This window comes from Delphinus delphis, chromosome 8 (genome assembly GCF_949987515.2).
Source record: "Delphinus delphis chromosome 8, mDelDel1.2, whole genome shotgun sequence".
Classification (NCBI taxonomy): domain Eukaryota; kingdom Metazoa; phylum Chordata; class Mammalia; order Artiodactyla; family Delphinidae; genus Delphinus; species Delphinus delphis.
Genome location: NC_082690.1, coordinates 99,050,703 through 99,056,151, shown reverse-complemented (window position 1 = coordinate 99,056,151; position 5,449 = coordinate 99,050,703). Strand labels below are relative to the sequence as shown.

Here is a 5,449-nt window from a genome sequence, read left to right as displayed (position 1 = left end):
CTCAGAGGCTCAGGCGTGACACCCAGCCTGAGCACCAAGACCCTATCAGCCACACAGTCAAATTTGCCTCTCTAGGTGAACTTCAGCAATTCACTTAAGCTCTCTGGGACTCCATTTCCTCACCTGTAAATATCTGAGTTACAGAAACACAACTGGAGAGTCATGGTTTACTCCCATTCCACAGTCTTTCCCATGGTTAAAATCAGCAAGGGTCTAATGAGGTCTTAGGGAAGCCTTCAGCCAAACAGAAAACCTGCTACTGTTGGAGGGTCTCCTGCAGAGGCAGGGCATGGCTGTGGCTGACCACGGAGACAATGACACAGGCAGCAGAAATTCTGGGAAGTACTCCTTGTCGTGAGCCTTCACGGAGTTCCTCTAGTGTATACTTTAAAATTTGCTAAGACAGTAGATCTTATCTTAAGTGTTCTTATCACAAAATAATAATCATCATAATAATAATAAATAAAGAGGGTGGTAGGAAACTTCTGAAGGTAATGGATCTGTTTATAGCATAGCAAGAGATTTATGATGAGGTATTGACCCACATGATTTCTTTTATGGAGGCCAAGAATTCCCACAATCAGGAAACCTAGGAAAGAGCGGTGTAGTCCAGGGCTCAAGAACCAGGGCACTTGACGGTGTAAATCCCAGTCCAAGTTCAGAAGAAAACTGCTGTTCCAGTTCAAGCAGTCAGGCAGAGGAGAAAGAATGAATTCCCCTTTCCTCTGCCTTTTGTTCTATTCAAGCCCTCAAGCTTGGATGGTGCCCACGCACACTGGGGAGGGCAACCTGCTTTACTGAACAGATGCTTATCAGATGCTTATCTCATCTGGAAGCATCCTCACACCCAGAAATAATGTTTAGCCAAATATCTGGCTCCCCATGACCCAATCAGATTAGCACATAAAATCAACCCTCCTAGGATCCCATTTTCTAAAAGATTATGTATAGAATGAGGCCTGTCACTGAGATAAGTGAAAATTCCTGGCACAGAGCCTGCCACACATTAGGTAATTAATGAATGTTTTCATTCATTTATTAATATATGTAAGCGGAAATTCAACATAAATGCCATTTCCTCTGCTGCCTTCTCTCATCACCAGAAGATGGTCCCCTAAAACACACTAAAACTTCATTTTATTTTTATTCACTTGGTGCATCCCTTAAGCAATTGTTTATACATCAAATACTGTATCAAAGGGCATTCATTTATAGGCAAAGTTTGTTGCCACTCACCAAGTAGAAGGGTTGAGAAGTGTGAGGCAGTTCCCACCACAAATAAAATAGCACACTCACTGTCTAGTGTTTTCCCCATTTATTTATTTTTTAAGTAGAAGGTTTTTCCTGACTTAAAAGAATTCCTCCAAGGGATGCAAGAACTCCTCTAAGGGAGGATTTCTTCAGCCCATTAACACAGCCTGGCATATAGTAGGAGTCACTGAAAATGTGTTGCCCTCTTAAGAAGAAGTAGTTGTTGGCTATTTTGATGAACAGACACAGGGTGAATACCTGAATGTATCTTAGTTAAGTGCTCAATTCAGGGAATTAAAGGTATACCAATGAAAAAGTATACCAAAATGGATGTCTCCAAAAGTATATTTCCCCAATTTCACCGTTTTTCCAAGAATCAGTCCTCTACCAATAGCATGGTCATACACCTACCTGTTAGCTTTCTCTCGCCTAATATTTGTTCTACAATGAAGCATACAGTATTGTGTGGCACTCAAACACCTTGCCTTGGGATACACCATTTGTTGTTTCTTAGGTGAAGTGGGCCTCTTTCCCTCCATCTCCACCACCAAGAATCCCCGTTCCGCCATCACACTGCAGTCAAAGTGATCTTCTTAAAATTCAGATACAATCATTTCATCCCTTGCTCTTGGAGTGAAGCCCACAAGTCCCTAAATGAGCCTGCAAGGTTCTCTGTGACCTGGTTTCTCTTGAATTCACCAGCTGCCTTTCACACTAATCCTCTCACTCCTTATGCTGCAGCCACTCTGGCTTCTCAGTTCCTCAAGGCATCCTGTTTCCCAGACCCTTTCATTTGCACCTCTTTCTATCTGGAATGGTGTCCCCATCCCATGATTATGACATATTTACTCTTTAAGCCTCAGTTTAAATGTTAGTTCCTTAAGGAAGGCTTTCCTGACCACACCAAACTAGGTCAGAACCCTACCATACAGGATAACAATACCCTGTGTGGTTCTTTTTTCCACTTACCAAAATCATACAAAGAAATCAATTAGCTATGTAATGGTTCAATATTTGTCTATGCCCCAGGTTCTAATCTCCATAAAGGAGGAACCGTGTCTATCTTACTTATTGCTATATTCCTGAGCCTAGTGTTATTTCTGATACATAGTTGATCATCAGTAAATATTTGCTGAATTGATGAATAAGATTGTGGAATCTCCATGGAGTTTTTTCCCAAGTATTATTTCTAGCAGATGTGAAGGTCAGTAAAAGGTGGAGGTCAGATTCATAGCCATCTGTCTTCGGGTAAAGTAAATGTCCTACAGGAGATGGAAGTAGATAGTGGTTTTCATTACTGAAGAATAGAAAGTAACTTGAGTTAACTGAGGCAGGTGGTCCATGAACAATGCTTCAGAAATAAAACAGAGATTCTGACCTTTGGTGATCAAGATATATTTCAAAAGTTATATATCGGGCTCACTTCAGCCCTACGTCAAGATCAAACTGTTTTCAATAATTAATGCAAATCATTATACCTTTCTTTCATTCTACAGTGTCTTGTCCTCTACATTATCTTGGGAAATAAACTAACTTTTTCTACTTGAACATTTCCTAGTTCATATCTCCTTTTCCTCTATTTTTTCTTCCTCTCTTTAGCTACTTGTATTTTCTTTCATTCTACAGTGTCTTGTCCTCTACATTATCTTGGGAAATAAACTAACTTTTTCTACTTGAACATTTCCTAGTTCATATCTCCTTTTCCTCTATTTTTTCTTCCTCTCTTTAGCTACTTGTATTTTCCATGACAAATACTTAAATTGTATACAATTGAATGTTGAGGAAAGTTTTCTTTGGTCAAGGCTGATTTCTACCCCACTACCCACAACCAAAGAAGGTGACTGTCCTTACTATGTAAGCAATAAGCTATTGTTTTGTAATTATTCAAGATACAAATATTAGCTTAGTGGGAAAAAATATGTAGCTGAGAAAACACTAAACAATATCCAGGACAGGTCAGAAAAATGAATGTTACATTTTATAGCATGTTATTATTTATAAAACCCTTTGCCATTCCATCTCTCTTGATCCTGGCTTTAATCATAGCAAGGCAATTTTTCCTGATGTGATAACTGAGGAAGAGAATATCTGGCTCAAAGTCATAGAGCTAATAAAGAAATCCCTGGAAACTAAATCTACATTTTTTTGCCTCAGTATGTTTTTGTAATTATGAGATCTGGTTCCTGGGTTAAGAGGACAAGCCAAAAGCCCGAAGGATGATTTGCAGGAACTTCTGAATTGATGGAGCTCAAGTCTTACTCTACTTGGGAAACCCTCATCCTGTTGAGAAGTCTCTTCAGAGCCTCCTTCACTTCCTTGTTCCTCAGGCTGTAAATCATTGGGTTCAGCATAGGGATGACCACAGTGTAAAATACTGATGCAATCTTGTCTTCCCCAAGGGATTTTCCCATGTTACCTTTCACGTATATGAATATCAGTGTCCCAAAGAAAAGAGCCACTGCAGTTATGTGAGAAGCACAGGTAGAGAAAGGCTTGGCTTTGCCACCAGCTGAACAAATCTTCAGAACAGCCCGAATGATGAACAGGTAGGATATAAAAATCACTGAAACGCTGGTTGTAATGACCAAGAAAGCTAAGAGGTAGATCACCCGTTCTCGTGGTCTGGTCTCACTACAGGCAAGCTTCAGCAGAGGTGGGAGGTCACAAAAGAAGAAATCCATATGGTTGGACTTACAGAAGGAGATGGAGAAGGTACACCCAGTGGGGATCACAGAATTGACCCATGGCACCATCATATGCCCTAGCCACCAGCCGCAGGCGGGTCTGAGGTGGCATGGCAGTGGCATAGAGGAGAGGGTTACACACGGCCACACAGAGGTCATAGGTCATCACGGCCGAAAGGAAACATTCAGTACTAGCACAGAGTGTGAAAAAGAAGAACTGGGTGGTACAGTGCTCAAAGGTGATGACCATCTTATCAGTACCCAAGGTCTCCAGCAACTGAGGGACAATAACAGAAGAGTAGCAAATGTCCAGGAAGGAAAGATGGCTGAGGAAGAAGTACATGGAGGTCTGGAGGCGACGGTCACTCTGAATCAGCACTATCATCCCCAGGTTACCTCCTATGGTGATGAGATAAAGGACCAGAAACACAAAGAAGAGACCCGTCTGCAGCTCTGCCCACAGCTGGAGCCCCATCAAATGAATTCTGTCACCACAGTGCCATTTTCTGCCATGAATCCTAAATTGCCCACTGAAATAAAAAAATTAAATCCCATTGAAGATAAAATAAGGTGAGCATGGCTTGATTTGATCATTTTCAGTAATGATAATAATCTTTGAGATTTGTAACTCATTTTACATTTTTTACAAACTTTATTGCATTTGATCTTTCAGAGATCCTTGGAAGCACATATTGTTAATCCCACTTTTGAGAGAAGAATATGAGGGTCAAAGAGGTAAAGTGACTCGTGCATGATTTCATAGTAAAGAGGCAAAGCCAGAGCTAGAACTCAGATCCTTAGACATTTTCTAGCTTCTTACAGGTGGCAAATTGGAAACCTTCATCAGTCTCCCTGAAAAGCCAGAAAATACCACTTTGTTGGAGAAAACCTAATGGTATAGAACTAAGGACATGGGCTTTGATATCAGACCAAGGTTCCCATCCCTTGAGACCTTGGGCAAGTTGATTCAACTTTCTGAACCTCAGTCTCCTTGTTGGCTTAATGAGAATGTCAATGCCAATGTCACAATATTACTGTGAAGGACATCACTTATATACTGTACCTAACACTTGGTCCAATTCACACACTTAGAATTATTTTTTTCTAAATTCTGCAATAATGTAACATGCTTCTAGGTTCATGCATACTCTGGAATCTTCTTATCTCCAAGTCCACAGCCCCCTGGAGTCCCAATATCAACTCTTTCTTTGTGGTTGTTTTGATGTGCACGTGAACCCAATGGGCTTGGATACAAGACAGAGCTGTGAAGAGCAAGCACTGTTGGAACTTCTACAGCCTGTTGCCTGCCAAGTGTCTTCTTCCTCTCTCTTTCTGCCAAGCAACATGGCCTGGTTTCCAGGTTCACTTATTCCAAAGGAACAGTCCCATTATTTTAAAATGCCAGATCATTATCAGTCAGTAAGAGTCATGAATCAAGCCATTCCAGAATTAGCCGACAAAGCTCCTTAAGAGACAAAGCCATCACATCGAGCTTAGAATTCTAATAGAGATGA

The 5,449-nt window shown here is 40.9% G+C and overlaps 1 pseudogene; it reads right to left on the bottom strand.

The window, feature by feature from the left end:
• Nucleotides 1-3,506: 3,506 nt before the first annotated feature.
• LOC132430311 (olfactory receptor 9I1-like) lies at nucleotides 3,507-4,448 on the bottom strand (annotated as a pseudogene).
• Between the last annotated feature and the right edge of the window lie 1,001 nt (nucleotides 4,449-5,449).